Here is a 27,964-nt window from a genome sequence, read left to right on the forward strand (position 1 = left end):
CTGCGCCCTGCCGACCCAATCGACGTCGTCCCGTCGTCCCCGGGGTCATGTTCCGCCAACGACGCGTCAAAGCTCCGTCGCCGGCACCGCCTTGCTTCTCCTCCACTGGATCCGGCCAGTCCCCGCTCCGCTTCATCTTCCTGCGCCGTCACCGTCGCCATGGAACCGCCGCCGCCTCGTTCCTGCTCGGGATCGAGCAGGAGCGCTCGTCCCGCTTGTCCTCGCCACGTGAGCCCGCAGCCCGTCCCCGTCGGCCTGCCCCATGCTGGCCCGATCCGCCCCTCCCTCCTCTCTGGCCCAAGTGGCCCAAGGTGAGATGCCCTATTCCTTCGCTCAGTGCGTCTTTTAGCTATCCAACGCTCAGTGCTGAAATGACTAAGTCCCCAGATCTGTGATATTTTGAAGCCCTGTTCATCATGTCATAACTCCGCATCCGTAGCTCCGTTTTGAGCGTGCCATATATCAAAATGTTCATCATGATGTCCTCTTCATTTATTTCCATTGCACCATGCTTGTTTGAGTCTATCTTGATGCCCTAATGACTGTTGAAAGAGTGCTATAAAATATTAGTTCCTGTTTCTTATCAGATTATGAGCATTTGTCTTTTTTGCCATGATTAATGTGTGTTGCATATGGTCATGAGCTCTGCATGTGTTTTGGGCTATGCCATGCCATCTTTACAGTGGTGCATGCCATGTATTTTTGTGATCAATGTGGTGACTAGCACAAGCATGCAAAGTAGCTCTCGTGATATTGCTGTTTTCAGGGACTTAGAATTTCACCAAGTCTTTGCTCTGCTGTTATTTTTATGCCATGTATTCATGTTGCTATAGAGAGATCCATGCTTCTTTTGAGTATGTTCAGTAAGGATGATTTGAGCATATGGTTATGCTCTATCCATCCATGTCCCTGTTTGCATTTATGGAGTACCCTAGCATGACTCAATCTTGCTCTACTTTTGCTATAAAATGGTCCTGGCAGATTGTTTACGTGTTAATCAAATTTGCCAAGGTTGTTGTAGTTGATCCATGCATGCTATGAGATTGTTCTTGCCATGGTTAGCTTCTTGATCATGTCTTCTTGCTGGGAGTATGCTTAGTTTGTCATGCAATGCCTTGTGTTGAGTGCATCGAGCTCGCAAACATGCCTTCATAATTCTGTTTATGCCATGTCCAGTTTTCTGCCAAGTCTGAATCTGTAACGATACTTGCTATGTTTACATGGGTGCCATCATATTTTCTGTCCCCTTTTGGCTTATGGTCAGTAAGGGACTTTTGTTATATGCTTTGAGTAGATTCATGCCATGCCTTTGCTTGCTATGTGATGTTCCTGTAGCATGTTGATATCTTGCTCTAAACTTTGCTTCATGATGTTAATTCCTGACATGTTAGTATTTTCACTAAGTCTATGATGTTGTTATCTTTTGCACTTTTTCCATGCTTGTTTGAACCTGCTATTGTGTGATTTAGCCATAGCTCAGTGTTCATCTTTTTTCAAGCATCTTGAGTAGATCACTGCCATGTGCTTTGTTGTTATGTTGGAGTGCAGTAGCTTAGTTTATTGTTGCATTCTAGATGGCATCATGCTGTTAATCGCAGAAGTGTGCCATCATTGTTTTGCTTGCCATTTGCAAACCATGCATCCGATTCCGGTGATTTTTATATCGATTTCGACCGAAATCAACTCATCTTTCCATCGGCACTCTTGGTTTGCCAAGTTGAGGCCTGGTTCCATCTTTCCCTTCCGAAGCACGCATATGCATTGCATATCACATCCCGCATATCATGCCATGTTTTACATCATGTTGCTTGCGCATTGCGCCGTGGTTGATTGTTGTTTCCTTTGCTTGTGTTCTTGCCTTGGGTAGAGCCGGGAGACGAGTACGTGATCGAGGAACCTGTTGAGTACGCTTACGAGGTTCAAGCTTTCATCAACTCGGAGAACTTTGCAGGCAATATGACCATACCCTCGAAATCACTTCTATCTTTGCTTGCTAGTTGCTCGTTCTTTTGCTATGCCGCGATACCTACCACTTGCTCTATCATGCCTACCATATTGCCATGTCAAACCTCTAACCCACCTTGTCCTAGCAAACCGTTGTTTGGCTATGTTACCGCTTTGCTCAGCCCTTCTTATAGCGTTGATAGTTGCAGGTGAAGATGGAGTTTGTTCCATGTTGGAACATGGATATGTTAGGATATCACAATATCTCTTATTTAATTAATGCATCTATATACTTGGTAAAGTGTGGAAGGCTCGGCCTTATGCCTGGTGTTTTGTTCCACTCTTGCCGCCCTAGTTTCCGTCATACCGGTGTTATGTTCCTTGATTTTGCGTTCCTTATGCGGTTGGGTTATAATGGGAACCCCTTGATAGTTCACCTTGAATAAAACTCCTCCAGCAAGGCCCAACCTTGGTTTTACATTTGCACTAACAACCTATCACCTTCCCTTGGGTTTTCGCGAGCATGAGGGTCATCTTTATTTAACCCCCCCGGGCCAGTGCTTCTCTAAGTGTTGGTCCGAACTAGAGCCCCTTGCAACGCCACCTCGGGGAAACTTGAGGGTTGGTTTTTAGTTGTACGGATTGCTCATCCGGTGTGCCCTGAGAACGAGATATGTGCAGCTCCTATCGAGATTTGTCGGCACATTCGGGCGGTCTTCTGGTCTTGTTTTACCATTGTCGAAATGTCTTGTAACCGGGATTCCGAGTCTGATCGGGTCGTCCTGGGAGAAGGAATATCCTTCGTTGACCATGAGAGCTTGTGATGGGCTAAGTTGGGACACCCCTACAGGGTTTGAACTTTCGAAAGCCGTGCCCACGGTTATGGGCAGATGGGAATTTGTCAATATCCAGTTGTAGAGAACTTGACACTTAACTTAATTAAAATGCATCAACCGCGTGTGTAGCCGTGATGGTCTCTTCTCGGTGGAGTCCGAGAAGTGAACACGGTTCTTGTGTTATGCTTGAACGTAAGTAGTTTTAGGACCACTTCTTGATCACTTCTAGTTCACGACTGTGCTTTGCTTCTCTTCTCGCTCTCATTTGCGTAAGTTAGCCACCATATATGCTTAGTGCCTGCTGCAGCTCCACCTCACTACCTTTTCCTACCCATAAGCTTAAATAGTCTTGATCGCGAGGGTGTGAGATTGCTGAGTTCCCGTGACTCACAAATTACTCCCAAAACCAGTTTCAGGTGCCGTTGATACCAGTGCAGGTGACGCAACCAAGCTCAAGGAGGAGCTCGATGAAGATCGTGTTCGTTGTGTTGTTTCGTTTCCAGTTGATCAGTAGTGGAGCCCAGTTGGGGCGATCGGGGATCTAGCATTAGGGGTTGTCTTTCTTTATTTGGTTCTGTAGTCGGACCTTGATTGTATTCTGGATGTTGTAATGCTATATTTATGTATTGTGTGAAGTGGCGATTGTAAGCCAACTCTTTATCCCTCTCTTATTCAGTACATGGGATGTGTAAAGATTACCCCTCTTGCGACATGCCTACTATGCGGTTATGCCTCTAAGTCATGCTCCGACACGTGGGAGATATAGCCGCATCGTGGGTGTTACAATAGATTGGTAGGAAAAGACCATCGCTCGTCCCCGACCGCCACTCATAAGGAAGACAATTAAATAACACCTCATGTTTCAAATTTGTTACACAACGTTTACCATACGTGCATGCTACGGGACTTGCAAACTTCAACACAAGTATTTCTCAAATTCACAACTACTCAACTAGCACAACTTTAATATCACTATCTCCATATCTCAAAATAATTATCAAGTATCAAACTTCTCTTAGTATTCGATGCACTTATATGAAAGTTTTTATTATATCCCTCTTGGATGCCCATCATATTAGGACTAATTTCATAACCAAAAATAAATTACCATGCTGTTCTAAAGACTCTCAAAATAATATAAGTGAAGAACGAGAGTTCATCTATTTCTATAAAATAAAACCACCACCGTGCTCTAAAAGATACTTCCTCCGTCCGAAAATACTTGTCATCAAAATGGATAAAAAGAGATGTATCTAGAACTAAAATACGTCTAGATACATCCCCTTTTGCTTATTCTGATGACAAATATTTTCGGACGGAGGGAGTATAAGTGAAGCACTAGAGCAAATGACAAACTACTCTGAAAGATATAAGTGAAGATCAAGGAGTAGTCGAATAATTATGCAACTATGTGAAGACTCACATTTAATAATTTCAGATCTTGGTATTTTATTCAAACAGCAAGAAAAACTAAATAAAATAAAATGACGCTCCAAGCAAAACACATATCATGTGGTGAATAAAAATATAGCTCCAAGTAAAGTTACCGATGAACGAAGAAGAAAGAGGGGATGCCTTCTGGGGCATCCCCAAGCTTAGGCTTTTGGTTGTCCTTGAATATTACCTTGGGGTGCCTTGGGAATCCCCAAGCTTAGGCTCTTGTCACTCCTTATTCCATATTCCATCGAATCTTTACCCAAAACTTGAAAACTTCACAACACAAAACTTAACAGAAAACTCGTAAGCTCCGTTAGCGAAAGAAAACAAAAACACCACTTCAAGGTACTGTAATGAACCAATTATTGATTTATATTGGTGTTAAACATACTGTATTACAACTTCTCTATGGTTTATAAACTCTTTTACTAGCCATAGATTCATTAAAATAAGCAAACAACACACGAAAAACAGAATCTGTCAAAAAGAGAACAGTCTGTAGTAATCTGTAACTAACGCAAACTTCTGGAACCTCAAAAATTCTAAAATAAATTGCTGGACATGAGGAATTTATCTATTAATAATCTGCAAAAAGAATTAACTAAATATCACTCTCCAATAAAAATGGCAGCAATTCCCGTGAGCGCTAAAGTTTCTGTTTTTTACAGCATGATCGCACAGACTTTCCCCAAGTCTTCCCAAAGGTTCTACTTGGCACAATCACTAATTAAAAGAATAAAACCACATCTAAACAGAGGCTATATGAATTATTTATTACTAAACAGGAGCAAAAAGCAAGGAACAAAAATAAAGCTGGGTTGCCTCCCAACAAGCGCTATCGTTTAACGCCCCTAGCTAGGCATGATGATTTCAATGATGCTCACATAAAAGATAAGAATTGAAACATAAAGAGAGCATCATGAAGAATATGACTAGCAAATTTAAGTCTAACTCTCTTCCTATGCATAGGGATTTTGTGAGCAAACAATTTATGGGAACAATAATCAACTATCATAGGAAGGCAAAACAAGCATAACTTCAAAACATTAACCACATAGAGAGGAAACTTGATATTATTGCAATTCCTACAAGCATATGTTCCTCCCTCATAATAATTTTCAGTAGCATCATGAATGAATTCAACAATATAACCATCACATAGAGCATTCTTATCATGATCTACAAGCATAGAAAATTTATTACTCTCCACACAAGCAAAATTCTTCTCATGAATAATAGTGGGAGCAAACTCAACAAAATAATTATCATGTGAAGCATAATCCAATTGAAAACTAAAATCATGGTTACAAGTTTCATGGATATCATTATTCTTTATAGCATACAAGTCATCACAATAATCATCATAGATAGCAACTTTGTTCTCATAATCAATTGTAACCTCTTCCGGAATAGTGGATTCATCACAAAATAAAGTCATGACCTTTCCAAATCCACTTTCATCAATATAATCATCATGGATAGGAGGCATGCTTTCATCATAATAAATTTGCACATCAATACTTGGGGGACAAAAAATATCATCTTCATCAAACATAGCATCCCAAGCTTGTGGCTTTGCATATCATTATCATCATGGATATTCAAGGAATTCATAATAACAACATTGCAATCATGCTCATCATTCAAATATTTAGTACCAAACATTTTAATGCTTTCTTCTTCTAACACTTTGGCACAATTTTCCTTTCCATCATACTCAAGAAAGATATTAAAAAGATGAAGCATATGAGGCAAACTCAATTCCATATTTTTTTTGTAGTTTTCTTTTATAGACTAAACTAGTGCTAAAACAAGAAACAGAAAGATTCGATTGCAAGATCTAAAGATATACCTTCAAGTGCTAACCTCCCCGGCAACAGCGCCATAAAAGAGCTTGATGTCTACTACACACCTTCTTCTTGTAGACGTTGTTGGGCCTCCAAGTGCAGAGGTTTGTAGGACAATAGCAAATTTCCCTCAAGTGGATGACCTGAGGTTTATCAATCCGTAGGAGGCGTAGGATGAAGATGGTCTCTCTCAAGCAACCCTGCAACCAAATAACAAAGAGTCTCTTGTGTCCCCAACACACCCAATACAATGGTAAATTGTATAGGTGCACTAGTTCGGCGAAGAGATGGTGATACAAGTGGTATATAGATGGTAGATAAAGGTTTTTGTAATCTGAAAATATAAAAACAGCAAGGTAACTAATGATAAAAGTGAGCGTAAACGGTATTGCAATGCGTTGAAACAAGGCCTAGGGTTCATACTTTCACTAGTGCAAGTCCTCTCAACAATAATAACATAATTGGATCATATAACTATCCCTCAACATGCAACAAAGAGTCACTCCAAAGTCACTAATAGCGGAGAACAAACGAAGAGATTATGGTAGGGTACGAAACCACCTCAAAGTTATTCTTTCCAATCAATCCGTTGGGCTATTCCTATAAGTGTCACAAATAGCCCTAGAGTTCGTACTAGAATAACACCTTAAGACACAAATCAACCAAAACCCTAATGTCACCTAGATACTCCAATATCACCTCAAGTATCCGTGGGTATGATTATACGATATGCATCACACAATCTCAGATTCATCTATTCAAACCAACACAAAGTACTTCAAAGAGTGCCCCAAAGTTTCTACCGGAGAGTCAAGACGAAAACTTGTGCCAACCCCTATGCATAGGTTCAAGGGCGGAACCCGCAAGTTGATCACCAAAACATACATCAAGTGGATCAATAGAATACCCCATTGTCACCACGGGTATCCCACGCAAGACATACATCAAGTGTTCTCAAATCCTTAAAGACTCAATTCGATAAAATAACTTCAAAGGGAAAACTCAATCATTACAAGAGAGTAGAGGGGGAGAAACATCATAAGATCCAACTATAATAGCAAAGCTCGCGATACATCAAGATCGTACCACCTCAAGAACACGAGAGAGAGAGAGAGAGAGAGAGAGAGAGATCAAACACATAGCTACTAGTACATACCCTCAGCCCCGAGGGAGAACTACTCACTCCTCGTCATGGAGAACGCCGGGATGATGAAGATGGCCACCGAAGAGGGATTGCCCCCTCTAGCAGGGTGCCGGAACGGGTCTAGATTGGTTTTCGGTGGCTACGGAGGCTTCTGGCGGCGGAACTCCCGATCTCTTGTGCTCCCCGATAGTTTTAGGGTACATGGATATATATAGGCGGAAGAAATACACCAGGGGAGCCACGAGGGTGGAGGGCGTGCCCAGGGGGGTGGGCGTGCCCCCTGCCTCGTGGCTTCCTTGTTGATCCCCTGACGTGCACTCCAAGTCTCCTGTATTGCTTTCTTTCCAAAAATAACTTTTCCGAAGGTTTCATTCCGTTTGGACTCCATTTGATATTCCTTTTCTTAGAAACCCTAAAACAAGGAAAAAAACAGAAACTGGCTCTGGGCTCTAGGTTAATAGGTTAGTCCCAAAAATCATACAAAATAGCATATAAATGCATATAAAACATCCAAGGTTGATAATATAATAGAATGGAACAATCAAAAATTATAGATACGTTGGAGACTTATCAATGACGCGTGAGTAGTTCTTTGTAGACCTTCAGGTACATAGTTAGTATCTAGATGGCTTCATCTTTCTCTCTTGATTCTCAATACAATGGTCTCTTGGAGATCCACATGATGTAACTCGTTTGCGGTGTGTTTGTTGGGATCAATGAACTTTGAGTTTATGATCAGTCATATCTTTTTATATCCATGAAAGTTATTTGAGTTTCTTTGATCTCTTATATGCATGATTGCTTATAGCCTCGTATTTCTTCTCCGATATTTGGATTTTGTTTAGCTAACTTGATCTATTTATATTGCAATGGGAAGAGGTGCTTTGTAGTGGGTTCGATCTTACAGTTCTTGATCCCAGTGACAGAAAGGGAAACAACACGTATGTATTGTTGCTACTAAGGATAAAACGATGGGGTCTATGTCTACATAGATAGATCTTGTCTACATCATGTCATCGTTCTTATTGCATTACTCCATTTTTCCATGAACTTAATACACTAGGTGCATGTTGGATAGCGGTCCATGTGTGGAGTAATAGTAGTAGATGCAGGCAGGAGTCGGTCTACTAATCTTGGACGTGATGCCTATATAATGATCATTGTCTGGATATCGTCATGAGTATTTTAAGTTATATCAATTTCCCAACAGTAATATGTTTACCCACCGTTTGCTATTTTTCTCGAGAGAAGCCTCTAGTGAAACCTACGGCCCCTGGGTCGTCTTTCTCACATTATTTGCCTTTGCGATCTACTTTTATTTGCTTTTATTTTCAGATCTACTAAACCAAAAACCCAAAAGTACTTTGCTGCGCTTTATTTTATTTGTGATCTATTTATTCAATCTATTACAACTTTCTCCCGTCCGCGCACCAATTTCTAGCATCGTTACCCGAAAGGGATTGACAACACCTTTAACACGTGGGTTGCGAGTGGTTGTTATTTGTGTGTAGGGGCTATTTACGTTGTGTTACTTGGTTCACCTACTGGTTCGATAACCTTGGTTTCATATCTAAGGGAAATACTTACCGCCGCTTTGCTGCATCATCCCTTCCTCTTTGGGGAAATACCGACGTAGCTTCAAGTGACATCAAAAGGAATTTCTGGCGCCGTTGCCGGGGAGGATCTTCAACATATACCAGATTCCTAATCACAAATATCATCTCCTCGCAATTTACATTATTTGCCATTTGCCTCTCGTTTTTCTCTCCCTCACTTCACAAAATTTGCTGTTTTATTCGCCTCTCTTTTCCGTTCACCGTTTTATTCCTAGATCTATCTGTGTTTTGCTCCTAGTCATAATGGCTAGTGTGCCTACTCCTCCTTTGTCACCAGATTTTGAAGTGCTTTACTTCAAGCAAAGACAAGGAGAAAATTTAAAAGATTCTTGGTATAGGCTTATGGAATCGTATCGTATTTCCAATTTAAAGGGGGCGCTAAGGTTTTGCTTCGGAATTTTTACATGGGATTGGCTTTACATCACAGACAACTCCTAGACTTTGCCGCTAATGGGAATTTTATTGAGCTTGATGCCAATGATGCCTATGAAATTTTAGAAGGAATTTGGGGATTCCACCTCAAAAGAAGGGGTTTACTTTCACCCCAGAGGGAGTTCAAATACTGGACAAACTTGCTGATTTGCATAAACAAATGGTTGAATTACAAAAATATAATGAACCCCTCAAACATCTCAATGGTAGTATCAATCGCATGAATACCTTGATTACTCTTTATAACAAGCGATTGGATATTTTGGATCTAAAGATGGTTTCTTTTCCGGAGAATTTAGGGAAGTGTAAAGAGCCTCCCGCCCCTTACAAAAGTTGCCAAGACTTCGGATGACAAAACTTAGATCCTTGCTTTATTCCTAGCTAAGGGCGTAAAACTATAGCACTTGTTGGGAGGCAACCCAATGAATAAATTTTATTTTTGCTTTCTGTTTTTGAGTGTTAACACAATTATGCTACTGTTATAATTGTGTTTTTTATATTTTAATTAGTGTTTGTGCCAAGTAAAGCCTTTAGGATTGTCGGCGTTCTGGGAACGGGGGTCCCCAGACTTGCCTGCCTGCGGCCCGCAGTGTGGCTCAAAGGGGGGCCCAGCGCGGCCCATCTTCACCAACACAAACCCAGGACCCTCGCGAGGGGCCAAGACTCGCGGGGCGGACGACGCGGAGCTTCCTCAGGCGTGGCCTCGTCAGGCTGGCTCACAAGGAGGCGGAGAGATCAAGGTGGGGTATCTCACGAGGTGCCCGTGACGCAAGCCATGACGACCGGGGGCGCCAGGCGGGTGCCAGCCCGCGTAGCGTCCTCCCTTCCTCTTTGGTGCAAAGGGGTCAAGCGCAGCCGCGGTGTACCGAGGCATCAGGCAAAGGTTGCCATTTTGGTGCAACGAGACCAAGACCAGGAGGACTACGAGACGGAGGTCACCGTGGAGCTCAAGACGGCGTCATCACCAGAGCTTTGCGCAAGCGAAGACTACTTTTTTCAGGATAGTTGATACTAGTTGCCCCCCTTCAAATTAGTCCGCCATTGTTGGCTCCCTTCCCGCTCGATATTTGGGAAGAGGACCAGGGCCTCTATAAATAGGACCAGCCACCCACAGAGCAAAGGGGAGGCTGGGGGGAAAAGAGCTGGCCAGAGAGTTGGAAAGATAGAGAAGATCAGGTAGAGAGAGATAGAGGGGTGACTGAGCTCCTCCCAGCAGTTCATCGCCCCAGCCAAGAGCAGACCCTCGCGAGGCTGTTCTTCCTTGTATTGTTCATCATCATCAGCCCAAGAGGCAATCCACCACACCACAAACTGGAGTAGGGTATTACACCACAACGGTGGCCCGAACCAGTATAAACCCTGTGTCTCTTGTGCTGTTCTTTCCTTAGTTTTAGATCCTAGTAAGGCGGAGGACTGCGGGTAGGTAGGAGGTGAAATCTCCGTGCGCACCCAAGTGTTCGAACCTCAAGGGTCTGTCGGAACCCGAAATCCGACATTTGGCGTGCCAGGTAGGGGTGCGCCGGGATTCGTCTTCCACCACCCCGTTCTCCTCCGACCATCACGCCCATGTCTGACGCTCGTCGGGCCCGCGCCGAGCGCCGGGCCGCGCTCGCTGCCCGCGTCACCCAGACGGCCCCTGTCCGCGGGCATCCTCGCCGTTCCCCGTCACCTGCCGTCATCGCCACCACCGGCCCGGCGGGGGACGAGCAGCAAGCATCGTCCCAGCATCAGTCTGTGCGGCAAGACGGCCGCACCGCGACTCCCTCGCTCACCCCAGCTGGTTCTTTGTCCCGCGCGCTCCGCGCGCCCATGGAGGCTCGGGCTGCACTCATCGCGGCGAACGAGCTCCTGCGCTACCGTCCCGTCGATGACGTCTACGAAGAATGGCTCGACCGCGTCGCCGAGCTCGTCCGCGCTGCAGGGGGCGCTCCTGCGCCGTCCGTTCCGCTGCACCGCACCCCGCCCCACGCGGGCAATGAAGCTTCGGCGGCGCCCTGGCCGCCTCCCCCTCAGGAAGGCGCCATGGCTCCAAGGCGCATGGCCCCTGGGCGGAACCCGCTCCGACAGGCGCTAGTGCAGCAAGAGCAGAGCTGTCAAGAAGTCCCTCGCCCGCAAGAAGCTGCCCGGGCGCTCCCTGCCCCAGCACGTTGTGACCACGCTCCTGCTCCCGCGCGTCAAGACCCCGCGCTGCGCCCAGCTGCAGCGCGTGGGGACATGCAAGACCAAGTTCCCCGTCATACAAGGCCTTCCGTGGCCACAGCAGGCTGCCGTGCCTTCACCACCGAGCTACGCAACGTCGCGTGGCCCGGCAAGTTCAAGCTAGACTTGCCTCCTTGCTACGACGGCACGGCTAACCCTGCGGAGTTCCTCCAGCTCTACGAGCTGGGCATCGAAGCTGCCAACGAAGATGAGAAGGTCATGGCGAACTGGTTCCCCATGGCACTCAAGGACGGGGCCCGCACCTGGCTCCTGAACCTGGCTCCAGGCACAATCTCCTCCTGGGACGAGATGCGCACCCGCTTCATCGCCAACTTCCAAGGCACTCGCGACCGGCCACCCGCCGTGAGCGACATGCGCCGCATCAAGCAACAGCCCGGGGAGACCCTGCAGAAGTACATCCAGCGCTTCAACAACGCGCGCCTCAAGATTCCCAAGGTGACTGAGGAGGCCATCATCTCGGCCTTCTCCGCCAGCGTGCGCGACGTCAAGATGAAGGAGGAGCTGGTGATGCATGAAGACCTGTGCACTTCCTTGGAACTGTTCAACCTGGCAACCAAGTGCGCCAGTGCCGAGGAAGGGCGTCTCTCCCTCCTCGAGCTGCCTGCCGCAGACCCAGAAGAGAAGAAGCCCAAGGCCAAGGATGTGAAGCGCAAGGGGGCTGCCGTGCTCGCGGCAGAACCTGACACCAAGCGGGGCAGAGATCAGCCCGAACCCTCCAAGGACAGCCGGTACTGTGTGTACCACGACCTCCACACCCACAACACCAACGAATGTCAAGAGCTCCGAGCCGTGCGAGAAGGAAGGATCGGCCGTCGCCCTGACCGCAGTGACCGGGGCTACGGCCGAGGAGGAGGAAGGAACGCAGGACGCTGGGAAGACCGTGGCCCGCGCCAAGGGTGGCGCGATCAACCTCGCGAGGATCACTGGCAAGACCCGCCTCGCGAGGGAGGCTGGAGGGATCAGCCTCGCGAGGGAGACTGGAGGGATCAGCCTCGCGAGGATCGCCCGCAAGGCAATGCAGGCCTCCCACCACTGCCACTGCAGCCAAGGAGAAACGAAGACCGCCACCAGGACGAGGGGGCCGGGGGCTTCCATGAGCCGCGTCCGATCGCCTGCATCCTGGGCGGGGCACAAGCCCCAGCCTCTCAGCGCATCTTCAAGCAGTTTGCCCGCAAAGTGAACGCAGTCCTCCCCAGGCTCGAAGCCACGCGCCCTCTCAGGTGGTCGGTGTACGCCATCACGTTCAGCTTAGCAGATCAGCTCAAGTGTGCGGCTACAGCCGGAGTCCTCCCGATGCTTTGTTCCCCAATCATCAGCAACGTGGTGGTCACCAAGACCATCATCGATGGCGGGGCAGGGCTCAACGTCCCGTCCATGGAAACATTCAACAACCTCCAAGTGCCCTACAGCCAGCTTCAGCCAACCAAGCCTTTCTCCGGTATCACTGACGGCTCCACGGTCCCGATTGGGCAGGTCCGCCTCCCTGTCACCTTTGGGGCACGCGACAACTACCGCATCAAGCTCATCGACTTCGACGTCGCTCACATTCGCCTGCCGTACAACGCCATCCTTGGGTACCCAGCGCTGGCCAAGTTCATGGTCGTAACTCACCACGGCTACAATGTCCTCAAGATGCTAGGAAGCGACAGAGTCATCACGGTGCCATGTGAAGAGAAGGACGCGGTGTGTTCCCTGGAACGAGCCTTTCAGGCCGCGTCACTGGAAGACCCGGATCGTGGAAGCAGGAGGCCTCCCGAGACCGCCCCTAAGAAGAAGAAGACATCGTCCGGCCCGACCACTCAGGAGGCAGGCCCCTCCGGGCCCGCGCCTGCCCGGGGGGAACCTCCTTCCATCGCATAGGAAAGCGCGCCCGGCGCCCTCCTTAGGCAGGGCTCGGGGGCTCTCCCCTGGAGGGCCACCGACCTAGCCAGGGTCACGAGGGAGGCGCTTGGGCACCACATGGAGGCGTGTTTCAAAGCACGTTTCCCTCAAGAAGGAGGAAGGCAAGGAGACCCAGACCCTCAGGAGTTCGTCAGCAAGGCCATTCAGGAGCTACATGAGTCAAGAGTCATGAAAGGTGGCCGCCGCCTACCAGCTGTGGCTCCCCATCCAGCTGAGGATGGTGGGCTGCGCGTCTGCATCGACATACCAGGGCTCAACCAAGTCGCCTCTCTGGAGCGCCTCTGGCCCTCGCGAGTGGAGCGCTGCGGAGGCCCACCCCACAGCTACGTTTGCATGCCTTACGGTTTGCCGAACGTGGCTGACGCGTACCAGCGCCTCATGAGGGGCATCACGGAGGCACGGGAGGCCAGGTGTACTGCAGCCCTGGCAGGGATGGAGATGGCCCGTGAGGAGCCGCCAGCGCCTCCGAAGCCTCCCGAGGCCCCTGGCCCTGGGGGCTCGTGAGGATCGGCTCCTGCAGCCCACCGAGCTTGCTACACCAACACTCCTTCGTCCTCGACATCATCAGGTGACATCTTTTCGAGTTCTATTTCTAGCTGGGAGCGCCCCCCAGGGCTGCATTATTCCCAGGCCGCGTGGGTCCGTCGGCGTGTATCCCTTTTTATTCCATGTTGTTAGCTTACCTTGTTGGGGGCGCCCCTCGGGCTGCATGATCCCCAAGCTGCTCGGGCCTGACCCAGTGATGTCCGCACTCCCAGCATCTATTTGAACGAATCCACTCCTTCACGGCTAATGTGTTTTACCTAGTTGCCTGCTCAGCTGACACCAACTAAAGGAGTTGCTCCCAAAACGGCACGACGCTTGCGCATGGGTCCGTCCCTGCAACGCCGACAAACCTGGATGGCTGAGCTCTGGCCGCGGCAGCCCCGCATAGCGTCACCTCATCAAGCCTTCAGTGCCTCACTACCCCTCGGAAGCAACCAACGGCTGACTGTCAATTGTCATGGCAACCCCTTGTTTTTTTTATGATAGACCTGCAGGACCTCCTGAAGGAGCTGCTTCAGGCGAGGCCCTTGTGGTGCCTCCTTCGCTCTCATCCGGCGAACCGCTTGCATGTTAAAGGGGGGTGCCTGAGCATCGCGACTCAGGGCTCCTACTGGCTCTCCAGCCCTCACCCTTAGGTCCTTGACCACGACATCGTGACCTGGCATACCAGCGACGGTTGAGACTCGCTCGAGGGCCGGGACCCGAGGACATAGAGCAGAAAGGGGAGCAAAAGCAAGAGGGGAGAGACACGCGAGGACCTCGCCGAGCAACCTCGCGCCTGCCGATGCACGGACCCGGTGACACACTAGAGAGCGGCCCCTGATCCTCGAGATAAGTCATCACCCGGAAGCGCCAGCTGCCGTGGCACCATCCCCGCACCTAATGCTACCCCGTGTTAGCGACGCCACTCTCCTTTCTCACCAAACAACGGCCGCTTGGGCGCCAAAGGGGACCTCCTGAGCATCGCGACTCAGGGGCTCTTACCGGACTCCGGGTCGCTCACCTCCTGGCCTTAACCACGGCCTCGCGACCTGGCATACCAGCGACGGCTGAAGCCGCCTTGGGACTGGGACCTGTCGGCGCAGAGCACCAAGCCCTCGTGAGGTTCGAAAGGGAGGACTGAGCTAAGACGGAATGAGCAACTCGCGCAATTCCACGACAAGGGTTATATTAACAAAATAGGATCACAGGCACCTTACAAGCCCCCACGGGGCACGTTTTTGATTTCTCGCAGGGAACAGATGCTAAAGGGACACAAGCTACGCACGACCCTACAAAAGACGCCATCATCAACAGTGGGCCGTCAAGCACCGACGCCAACCCCATCCAGATCAGAGACGGCGGCGGCCTGACGAGCCCGCCCTGCTCCAGGAGCGGCGCCGGCTCGGGGGCTCGTAGCTGTCGTCGCTCGTCTCCGGAGTCGCGAAGAGCTCGCCGGAGTCGCTGGAGCCTCCGACGCCTCCACCGCCTGAGGAGCCGCCAAGGGAGCGGTTGGCGGGCCCAGTCCTCGTCGCGGCAGGGTCCGGGCCACCTTCCCCGGGGCAGCACTCCAGCCGGCGCCCGCTCGCATCGAAGACCTTGAAGAGCATCATTGAAGCACCGTCGTAATCCAAGTGGACCGCGAAGACGCGCCTTACCCTGCAAACCCGGGTGATCTCTCTCCAGCCCCGAGTCATGAAGACCTCGCCCGGGGCAACGACCGCGACCTCTGCCTCGGTCACGAGGGTGCTGCAGCCGGCGTGCTGCAGCCAGAGCTCCAGGGGCTCCCCCTGCGGGATGATGGAGGCGAAGAAGGGAGGAAGGCGGATCCAAGACTGAAGAGGAATGGCGATGTGGAGCACGAACTCTCGGGAGGAGCCCTCGGTGTGGACCCCAGGGGGGACGACCCACACGTTTGTGACCCGTCGGCACCGACGGTGGTGCCGCCCATGGCGGTCAGCATCAGCTCCTTCGGGGCCCTCGACGTGGGCGTACAATGGCAGCGGGAACCCCGACGGCACCCGCTCGTACCAAGGCCTCGACACCACCTGAAGGGCCCCTTCGTCCGGGCCATGGGGGACGAGCCGTTTCTTCGGCGGGAGTGGGTCTGGCTCCTCTCGGCGAGCTTTTCCCTTCTCTGCCGCCGAGAACCGGCGGATCGGAGCCATCGCAGCAAGACGGAGCAAGGATCAGGAAGAAGGAGAAGCAAGGAGGGATGGACTGGAAGGGCGCGCGTTGTCCCGTACTTATGGCCGGCGAAGGCCAACCGCCGACCTCCACGATCGCAGGTAATTATGACCCGCTTTACATGCAGGGACTTATCTAATCCGCGCACTTGCCGAGGCGCCATGGGGAAGTGGAGACGCCCACATCCAACCAACCGCCACGCGGCGCCCAAGGCCGCAGGCTGTTAGGGCCCGCGGCGCTTCGCTCTTGCCCTTCCGCCTCCCTGCACGGCCAAGTCCGGGCGCGCCTTGGGCCCGGGGACTACTGTCGGCATTCTGGGAATGGGGGTTCCCAGACTTGCCTGCCTGCGGCCCGTGGCGTGGCTCAAAGGGGGGCCCAGCGCGGCCCATCTTCACCAACACAAACCCAAGACCCTCGCGAGGGGCCAAGCCTCGCGGGGCGGACGACGCGGAGCTTCCTCAGGCACGGCCTCGTCTGGCTGGTTCACGAGGAGGCAGAGAGATCAAGGCGGGGTATCTCACAAGGTGCCCGTGACGCAAGCCATGACGACCGGGGGCGCCAGGCGGGTGCCAGCCCGCGCAGCGTCCTCCCTTCCTCTTTGGTGCAAAGGGGGCAAGCGCAGCCGCGGAGTACCGAGGCATCAGGAAAAGGTTGCCATTTCGGTGCAACGAGACCAAGACCAGGAGGACTACGAGACGGAGGTCACCGTGGAGCCCAAGACGGCGTCATCACCAGAGCTTTGCGCAGGCGAAGACTACTTTTGTCAGGATAGTTGATACTAGCTGTCCCCCTTCAAATTAGCCCGCCATTGTTGGATCCCTTCCCGCTCGATATTTGGGAAGAGGACCAGGGCCTCTATAAATAGGACCAGCCATCCACAGAGTAAAGGGGAGGCTGGGGGAAAAAGAGCTGGCCAGAGAGTTGGAAAGATAGAGAAGATCAGGTAGAGAGAGAGAGAGGGGTGACTGGGGTCCTCCCAGCAGTTCATTGCCCCAGCCAAGAGCAGACCCTCGCGAGGCTGTTCTTCCTTGTATTGTTCATCATCATCAGCCCAAGAGGCAATCCACCACACCACAAACTGGAGTAGGGTATTACACCACAACGGTGGCCCGAACCAGTATAAACCCTGTGTCTCTTGTGTTGTTCTTTCCTTAGTTTTAGATCCTAGTAAGGCGGAGGAGTGCAGGTAGGTAGGAGGCGAAATCTCCGTGCGCACCCCAGTGTTCGAACATCAAGGGTCTGCCGGAACCCGAAATCCGACAAGGATCTTCTTGGGTGATAGTTGTTTGATCTTGCTGAAAAAACAGAAACTTTTACGCTCACAAAAATAATTTTCATTTTTATCAGAGAGCGATAAAATACCCACTCCACTTGCAGTAGATAAATATACAAATTTCTCAGGTCGTCCTAATTTTTCAGAATTTTTGGAGTTACGAAAGTATTCGAAATAGTCAGATTGCTACAGACTATTCTGTTTTGATAGATTCTGTTTTCTTGTATTGTGTGCTTATTTTTATGGCTCTATGGTTTTCTGTAATGAGTTTTTGCCATAGAAAAGTTGGAATACAGTAGATATAATACAAAAACAAAATATCAATTGGTTTGATACAATACTTATAGTAGTGATTTATTATTCTTATACCAACGGATCTAACGAAGGTTTTGTTGAGTTTTGTGTGATTGAAGTTTTGAAGTTTTGGGTTATTTTACGATGGATGAAGGAATAAAGGATAGAAGAGCCTAAGCTTGGGGATGCCCCGGCATCCCAAGCTATTATCCAAAAATGAGCAACCAACTAAGCTTGGGGTTGCCCCCGAGTGGCATCCCCTCTTTCTTCTAACGACCATCGGTATTTTACTCGAAACTATATTTTTATTCGTCACATGATATGTGTTTTACTTGGAACATCTTGTATGATATGAGTCTTTGCTTGTTCTATTTTGTGTTTTGAGTCATCAATCCTTGCTGGACACACCTATTTGAGAGAGCCAAAATTATGTCATGACTTGTTAGAATTGCACTCTATGGTTCACTTAAATTTTTATGAGCTATGGACTTGCTCTAGTGCTTTACTTATATCTTTTTTCAGCACGGTGTGCTTTAGTATTTTCAATAAATTCTCTCTTACTTCACTTAAATTAATTTGAGAGAAAGAAATATTATGATCATGATCTTCACTTATATTTGTTTGAGCTTATGAAAAGCAACACACGAAAATTAGTCCCAAAGTGATAGATATCCAAGAAGGATATAATAAAAACTTTCATGAAGATCATTGGACAAAATAAACTTGATTCTTAGTAATAGTTTTGAGATATGATGATGTGATATGTGAGTCATCTTGATGAGTAATTATGCTTTAGTAAGAATATTGGCGTTAAGGTTTGTGATTCCCTATGCAAGTACAAAAGTCAATAGTCATGCAATGAAATTATATCCTACTTGTGGTGCATTATTCGGTGTTATTTATGCTTAATGTCTACTTATGAGATTATTCGTTTCTTAGTTGGTCGCTTCCCAATCTTTTGCTAGCCTTCATTTTGCACTAAGTATGATCTCTACTTGTACATCCAAAAACCTTTAAACCAGTTTTGCCACATCAGTCCACTATATCTACCTATATGCGGTATTCTTTTGCCGTTCTAAGCAAATTTGCATGTGCCATCTCTAATTTTCAAAATAAACTTCTCTTTTGTGTGTTTGTTTCGCTCGCGGAGTGGTGAGGGGTGGCTAATATTTTCCATGCTAGATGTGTTATTCTCACGATGAGTGTTTATTCACTTGTCATTGCACGAGAGTAAGGCAAAGGTATTAGGGATGCCCAGTCCCAAAATGCAAAAATGAATTTACTTTATGTTGTCAAATAATAAATTCCTTGGAAAGTGTTGGTATGGAGGGCACCCGTGGATATGGTTAGCCATGGAAAGTGAAAGTATGGTGGAAAAGGAATAAACTTTATTTTCTGTCTGGGAACCGCCTATGATATATCTATGCATGGAAAGTATTGGGAACTCTAAGTCATTTTCGTTGGTGGGATGGATACACCTCCCAAAATGTTTTTATCTCTAAGTTTTTTGCTTTGAGCTCTCGCACCTCTACAAATCCCTACTTCCCTCTGCGAAGGGCCTTTCTTTTTACTTTATGCAATTTTTATTTTGAGTCTCCATCTTCTCTTATAAAAGCACCAACTAGGAGGCAATATGATCATACTTAATTATTGGGTATAGCTAATATTCGAATGTGTTTCATGAATGGATCAATGGTTGAGCATGACGGTCTAGGGATAACTTATTTTAGCGTTGATATTTTGGAAGACATGGTTGCTTGTTGATATGCTTGAGTATTTAAATTATCATGTCAAAACTAGACTATTGCTTTGAACAATATAAAAGTCCAAATGTCCATGCTATAAAGAAAAGAAATTTGATATGACATGTTAGGCAGCATTCCACAACAAAAATTCTATTTTTATCACTTCCCTACTCGAGGACGAGTAGGAGTTAAGCTTGGGGATGCTGATACGTCTCCAACATATCTATAATTTTTTATTGTTACATGATGCTATATTATCAATCTTGGATGTTTTATAATCATTTTATAGTCATTTTATATCATTTTTTGGTACTAACCTATTGACATAGTACCAAGTGCAAGTTGCTGTTTTTTCCATGTTTTTTACATCGCACAAAATCAATATCAGACGGAGTCCAAATGCCCCAAAACTTTACAGAGAATTTTTATGGGCCAAAAGGAACACAACGGGCCCTGGTTGCGCCTAGGGGGTGCCCCGAGGGGAGCACAATCCACCAAGCCGCGCCAGGAGGCCCAGGTGTGCCGTTGTGGGTTGTGCCCACCTCGGGTGCCCCCCGGACCGCCTCTTTGCTCTACAAATACCCTCATATTCCAGAAAACCTAGGGGAGTCGATGAAATATTCATCCAGCCGCCACATAGACGAGAACCACCAAATCCAATCTAGACACCATCTCAGATGGGGTTCACCACCTCCATTGGTGCCTCTCCGATGATGCGTGAGTAGTTCTTTGTAGACCTTCGGGTCCGTAGTTAGTAGCTAGATGGCTTCATCTCTTGGAGATCCATATGATGTAACTCTTTTGTTGTGTGTTTGTTGAGATCGATGAACTTTGAGTTTATGATCAGTCATATCTTTTTATATCCATGAAAGTTATTTGAGTTTCTTTGATCTCTTATATGCATGATTGCTTATAGCCTCGCATTTCTTATCTGATATTTGGGTTTTATTTGGCCAACTTGATCTATTTATTTTCCAATGGGAAGAGGTTCTTTGTAGTGGGTTCGATCTTACGGTGCTTGATCCCAGTGACAGACAGGGAAACAACACGTATGTATCGTCTCTACTAAGGATAAAACAATGTGGTCTATCTCTACATAGATAGATCTTGTCTACATCATATCATTATTCTTATTGCATTACTCCGTTTTTGCATGAACTTAATACACTAGATGCATGCTGGATAATGGTCGGTGTGTGGAGTAATAGTAGTAGATGCAGGCAGGAGTCGGTCTACTAATCTTGGACGTGATGCCTATATAATGATCATTGCCTGGATATCGTCATGAGTATTTAAAGTTCTATCAATTGCCCAACCGTAATTTGTTTACCCACCGTTTGCTATTTTTCTCGAGAGAAGCCACTAGTGAAACCTACGGCCCCCGGGTCGTCTTTCTTATATTATTTGCCTTTGCGATCTACTTTTATTTGCTTTTATTTTCAGATCTACTAAACCAAAAACCCAAAATTACTTTGCTGCACTTTATTTTATTTGCGATCTATTTATTCAATCTATTAAAACTTTCTCCCGTCCGTGCACCAATTTCTGGTGCTGTTACCCGAAAGAGATTGACAACCCCTTTAACACGTCGGGTTGCGAGTGGTTGTTATTTGTGTGTAGGGGCTATTTACGTTGTGTTGCTTGTTTCTCCTACTGGTTCAATAACCTTGGTTTCATATCTGAGGGAAATACCTACCGCTGCTGTGTTGCATCATCCCTTCCTCTTTGGGGAAATACCAACGTAGCTTCAAGTGACACCAGACTGCTATATTCTCTAACTTTTGTGAAAAGATTGTTGAGGTTTTCATGGATGATTTCTTCATTTATGGAACTTCTTTTGATGATTGCTTAAGCAACCTTGATCGAGTTTTGTAGAGATGTGAAGAAACTAATCTTGTCTTGAATTGGGAAAAGTGCCACTTTATGGTTAATGAAGGTATGGTCTTAGGGCATAAAATTTCTGAATGAGGCATTGAAGTTGATAAAGCTAAAGTAGATGCTATTGAAAAGATGTCGTGTCCAAAAGATATCAAAGGTATAATAAGTTTCCTTGGTCATGCTGGTTTCCATAGGAGGTTTATTAAAGACTTCTCTAAAATTTCTAGGCATGTCCCTAATCTCTTGCAAAAAGATGTTCCTTTTGTTTTTGATGATGATTGTGTAGAAGCATTTGAAATTATGTGTGATGCTAGTGATTATGTTGTTGCTGTTGTTCTAGGACAAAGAGTTGATAAGAAATTAAATGTTATTCAGTATGGTAGTAAAAATCTAGACAGTGCTGATACGTCTCCAACGTATCTATAATTTATGAAGTATCCATGCCATGTATACAACAATTTTATATGGTTTTGGTATGATTTGCATGGAACAAACCCGGACTGACGATGTTTTCAGCAGAACTACCGTGGTGTTGTTTTTTGTGCAGAAATGAAAGTTCTCCAAATGAGCTGAAACTTTTTGACGATTTTTTCAGAACAAAACAGACCCCCGAAGCTTCGTGGGAGGGCTAGAAGAGCCACGAGGAGGGCACAACCCACCAGGGCGCGCCTGGTGGGCCTGGCTTGCCCCGGTGGGTTGTGCTCACCTCGAGGCCCATCTTCGCATGAAACCGACGCAAAAAATCCTATAAATAGAGAAACCATCAGAAGTTCCGCCACCGCAAGGCTCTGTAGCCACCGAAAACCAATCTAGACCCCGTTCTGGCACCCTGCCGGAGGGGTGAATCATCTCCGGTGGCCATCTACAAAACTCTGCGCTTGGAGGCCCAACACGTGTCTACAAGAATAAAGTTGCGTAGTAGACATCAAGATCTTATCATGCGCCATCGCCGGGGAGGTTAGGTAAGCGGCACTCACATCCCGTCAACGAAGCTCTTTTCTGGCGGCGTTGTCGGGGAGGTGAGTGCTTGAAGGTATATATTTAGATCTTGCAATTGAATCTTTTAGCTTCTTGTTTCATCACTAGTTTTGTTTATTAAAGAAAACTACAAAAAATGGAATTGAGGTTGCATCATATTATTGATCATCTTTCTTGAAAATGATGGCTCGGAAAATTGTGCTTAATTGTCAGAAGAAGAAGTCAATAAAATGTTTGGCACAAAATATTTGAATGATGAGCATGATTGCAATGTTGTTAGTATGAATTCTTTGGATATCCATGATGCTAATGATATGCAATGCTACAAGCTTGGGGATGCTATGTTTGATGAAGATGATATTTTTTGTCCCCCAAGTTTTGATGTGCAAATTTATTATGATGAAAGCATGCCTCCTATTTATGATGATTATATTGATTAAAGTGGGTTTGGAAGAGTGTCAACTTTAGGAAGTAACGATCCCACTATTTTGGAGGGTGTTGAATCTTATTGTGATAATTATGAAAGTGGATTTGGAGAGGTCATGACTTTATTTAGTGATGAATCCACTATTTTGGAAGAGATTACAATTGACTATGATCACAAAGTTGCTATCTATGGTGATTGTGGTGATGACATGTATGCTATAAAGAATAATGATAACCATGAAACTTGTCATCATGATTTTAATTTTCAATCCCATGATAGTTATTTTGTTGAGTTTGCTCCCACTAATATTCATGAGAATAAATTTTCTTACGTGGAGAGTAATAAATTTTATATGCTTGTGAATCATGAAAAGAATACTTTATCTGATAGCTATATTGTTGAATTTCTTCATGATTATACTAAAAATTATTATGGGGGAGGAACTTATGCTTGTAGGAATTGCAATAATATCAAGTTTCCTCTCCATGTGTTGAAAATCTTAAAGTTATGCTTGTTTTGCCATCCTATGCTAGTTGATTCTTGTTCACAGAACTTGTTTGCTCAAAAAATCCTATGCATAGGAAGTGGGTTAGTCTTAAATGTGCTTGTCATGTGATTCATGATGCTCTTGTATGTTTCAATTCTTATCTTTTATGCGAGCATCATTGAAATCATCATGCCTAGCTAAAAGGCATTAAAGAAAAGCACTTGTTGGGAGACAACCCAACACTTCTACCTATTGTTTTTGTGTGTTTTCACATGACTAGGCTACTATAGAAATCATGTTTTATTGCTTTTGTTTCAATAAAGTGTCAAGTAAGACCTTTGGGATGGCTTACGGTGATAGTTGATTTCATCTTGCTGAAAAACATAAACTTTTGCGCTTAGGAAAACAATTCTCATTTTTAACAGAAGCGTGATAAAATGCTGATTATTTTGCAGTAGATTAATAGACAAATTACCCATGTTTTCTTATTTTTCAGAATTTTTGGAGCAACAGAAGTATGGTTGGAGTACATATTACTATAGGCTGTTTTGTTTTTGACAGATTCTATTTTCTATGCATAGTTTGCTTGTTTTCTAGTTTCCATGGCTTATATTGCTCAATATAAATTGTGGAATGATATGATACAGTAGGCATTGTGTGGAAACAATTATGAATCTTGTCTTTGACAGTACCAAAGTGAAACGGTTTGCTCTTTATCATACTAACCTATCTCACGAAGTTCCGCTAAGTTTTGTGTGATTGAAGTTTTCAATTTTTGGGTGAGATGTCGATCTGAGGAGAATAAGGTGTGCCAAGACCCTAAGCTTGGGGATGCCCAAGGCACCCCAAGGTAATATTCAAGGAAGATCCAAGCAACTAAGCTTGGGGATGCCCCGAAAGGCATCCCCTCTTTCGTCTCCAACATTATCGGTAACCTCACTTGGAGTTATGTTTTTATTCGTCACATGATATGTGTTTTGCTTGGAGTGTCAATTTATTTTGTTAGGATTTGATTGTTGTTGTTTAGAATAATGTTTTGCATCTTTTATTTCAATAGAAGTGGCATTGATAGCCTTTACTATGCTTATTTTACAAGTCTACATGTTGCTGTTTGAAAACAGAAAGTTTACCGCGGTTGCAAAAATTCCCAAGAAAAGTCAGAATGTGATAAAATGTTGATTTTTTTGCAAAATAAGCTATGATAAATTTTCTACAGTGTGGTAAATTTTCATAATCTTTGGAGTTTAAGAAGTATTGATACTCTTGCATTCTTTACAGACTGTACTGTTTTGGCATATTGCTGTTATGTTTGCATATGTTTGCTTGTTGAATGATTCTATTTGAGGAGAGGAGTATTAAATATGCAGAGGCATTTAGTATGCAATGTTGAATAATAATTTTAGTGATTTGCTATAGTAGAGAACGATAAGGTTTTTGCATTGGTTTATACTAACTTATCTCATGAGTTCTTGTTGAGTTTTGTGTGGATGAAGCATTTGAGATTTAGGAAAACCATGATATGAGAAGAATTAAGGAGACACAAAAGCTCAAGCTTGGGGATGTCCAAGGCATCCCAAGATAATATTTCAAGAAGTCTCAAGCATCTAAGCTTGGCGATGCCCCGGTAGGCATCCCACCTTTCTTCTTCAACAATTATCGGTTAGTATTGGTTGAGCCTAAGTTTTTGCTTCTTCACATGATGTGTGATATTCTTAGAATGTCATTATTTTTGCTTGCTGTTTTATTGAAATGCTTAGATCTGAAAGTTTTTGAGTTAGAGAGAGTCCTCAAATAGCTACCTATTTACTTAACTACTCGCTTGATCTTCACTTATATCTTTTTCGAGTAGGTTGTCATTCTCTCTAGTGCTTCACTTATATATTTTTGAGCACTCTGTGCTTTAGTATTTTTGAAGAAATTCTCTATTTCTTCACTTAAATTAATTTGAGAGAAAGAAATATTATCTTCATGATCTTCACTTATATTTGTTTGAGCTTATCAAAACCAATACATGAAAATTAGTTCCAAAGTGATAGATATCCAAGAAGGATATAATAAAAACTTTCATGAAGATCATTGGAAAAAATCAACTTGATTCCTCATAATAGTTTTGAGATATGATGATGTGATATGTGATTCATGTTAATGAGTAATGCTTTAGTAAGAATATTGGTGTTAAGGTTTGTGATTCCCTATGCAAGCTGGAAAGTCAATAGTTGTGCAATGAAATTACATCCTACTTGTGGTGCATTATTCGGTGTTAATTATGCTCGATGCTCGCTTATGAGATTATTCGTTTCTTTGGTTGGTCTCTTCTCAATCTTTTGCTAGCCTTCATTTTGCACTGAGTATGATCACTACTTGTGCATCCAAAATCCTTTAAACCAGTTTTGCCACATGAGTCCACTATACCTACCTATATGCGGTATTATTTTGCCGTTCTAAGCAAATTTGTATGTGCCATCTCTAATTTTCAAAATAAATTTCTCTTTCGTGTGCTCGTACCGCTCGCGAGGTGGTGAGGGGTGCCAATATTTTCCATGCTAGATGTGTTATTCTCACGATGAGTGTTTATTCACTTGTCATTGCATGAGAGTAAGGCAAAGGTATTAGGAATGCCCAGTCCCGAAATGAAAAATGAATTTACTTTATGTTGTCAAATAATAAATTCCTTGGAAAGTGTTGGTATGGAGGGAACCCGTGGATACGGTTAGCCATGCAAAGTGAAATTATGGTGGAAAAGGGAATAAACTTTATTTTATGTTTGGGAATCGCCTATGATATATCTAGCATGGAAAGTGTTGGGAGCTCTAAGTCATTTTCGTTGGTGGGAAAAGTACGCCTCTCAAAATGTTTTTATTTCTCAGTTTTCTCTTTGAGCTCTGGCACCTCTACAAATCCCTACTTCCCTCCGCGAAGGGCCTTTCTTTTACTTTATGCAAATTTTATTTTTAATTTCAGTCTCCATCTTCTCTTATAAAGCACCAACTAGGGGCACTATGATCGTACTTGAGCATTGTGTGTAGTTAATATGCGAGTGTGTTTCATGAATGGATCAATGATTGAGCATGATGGGCTAGGGATGACTTATTTTAGCGTTGATATTTTGAAAGACATGGTTTCTTGGTAATATGCTTGAGTATTGATGTCCTCATGTCAAATTATAGACTATTACTTTGAATCATTCAAGTCCAAATGTCCATGCTACAAAAGCAAAGAGTATATGATGAATATGATAGGTAGCATTCCACAACAAAAATTATGTTTTAAATTTCTACTTTATCATGATAAGTTTTATGAGAAAGAGTTGTTGTTATGATGCTAGGGAAAGTGATTGAAATTATCATTGATCAAACTTATGCACTTTGCTACCATTCACACTTCATAAATTATTTCTTTTATCATTTACCTACTCGAGGATGAGTAGGAATTAAGCTTGGGAATGATGATACGTCTCCAACGTATCTATAATTTATGAAGTATTCATGCCATGTTTACAATAATTTTATATGGTTTTGGTATGATTTGCATCGAACTAACCCGGACTGATGCTGTGTTCAGCAGAACTACTGTGGTGTTGTTTTTTGTGCATAAATTAAAGTTCTCCAACTGAACTGAAACTTTTTGACGATTTTTGGGAACAAAAGAGACCCCCGAAGCTTCGTGGGAGGGCCAGAAGAGCCACGAGGAGGGCACAACCCAGCAGGGCGGGCCTGGTGGGCCTGGCTTGCCCCGGTGGGTTGTGCTCACCTCAGGGCCCATCTTCGCGTGAAACCGACGCCAGAAAATCCTATAAATAGAGAAACCATCAGAAGTTCCGCCACAGCAAGGCTTTGTAGCCACCGAAAACCAATCTAGACCCCGTTCTGGCACCCTGCCGGAGGGGTGAATCATCTCCGGTGGCCATCTTCATCGTCCTGGTAGCCACCACAATGAGGAGGGAGTAGTCCACCCTCAGGGCCGAGGGTTTGTACCAGTAGCTATGTGTTTAATCTCTCTCTCTCTCTCTCGTGTTCTTGAGATGTCATGATCTTGATGTATTGCGGGCTTTGTTAATATAGTTGGATCATATGGTGTTTTCCTCTCTCTATCTTGTGATGAGTTGATTTTTCCCTTTGAGATTTTGTTTTATCGGATTGAATACTTTTGTGGATTGGAGAGCACTTGATGTATGTCTTGCTGTGAATACCCGTGGTGACATTGATATGTGTTTTGGCACTCACTCGCGGATTCCCGAGGTGAAATTGGGTTAATCTATGCATAGGGGTTGATGCGCGTTCTCGTCTTTTGTTTCTCCGGTATAAATCTTGGGGCACTCTTTGAGGTTCTTTGTGTTGGATTGAGTATTATGAATCTGAATTTGCTTTGGTGTTATTTTAGTATGAACTCTTGATAGATCGATCGGAAAGAATAACTTGATGTTATTTTAGTACGAACTCTTCATAGATCGATTGGAAAGAATAACTTGGTGTTATTTTAGTACGAACTCTTGGATAGATCGATCGGAAAGAATAGCTACAAACAATTTCTTCTTATGTTCTCCTTTAGATAGGAACTTTGGAGTGATTCTTCGTCACATGTTGAGGGATGGCAATTATATTAGCATTGTTGAGAGATTACACTAGCGAAAGTACGGACCCTAGGCCTCATTTTCAAGCATTGCAATACTGTTTGTGCTCCATTTAATCAACTGCTACCTTGCTGTTTTTATTGTTCTTATTACAAAAAAATCAATATCTACTATCCATATTACACTTGTATCACCATCTCTTCTCCGAACTAGTGCACCTAT

Source organism: Triticum dicoccoides, chromosome 4A, assembly GCF_002162155.2.
Source record: "Triticum dicoccoides isolate Atlit2015 ecotype Zavitan chromosome 4A, WEW_v2.0, whole genome shotgun sequence".
NCBI lineage: Eukaryota > Viridiplantae > Streptophyta > Magnoliopsida > Poales > Poaceae > Triticum > Triticum dicoccoides.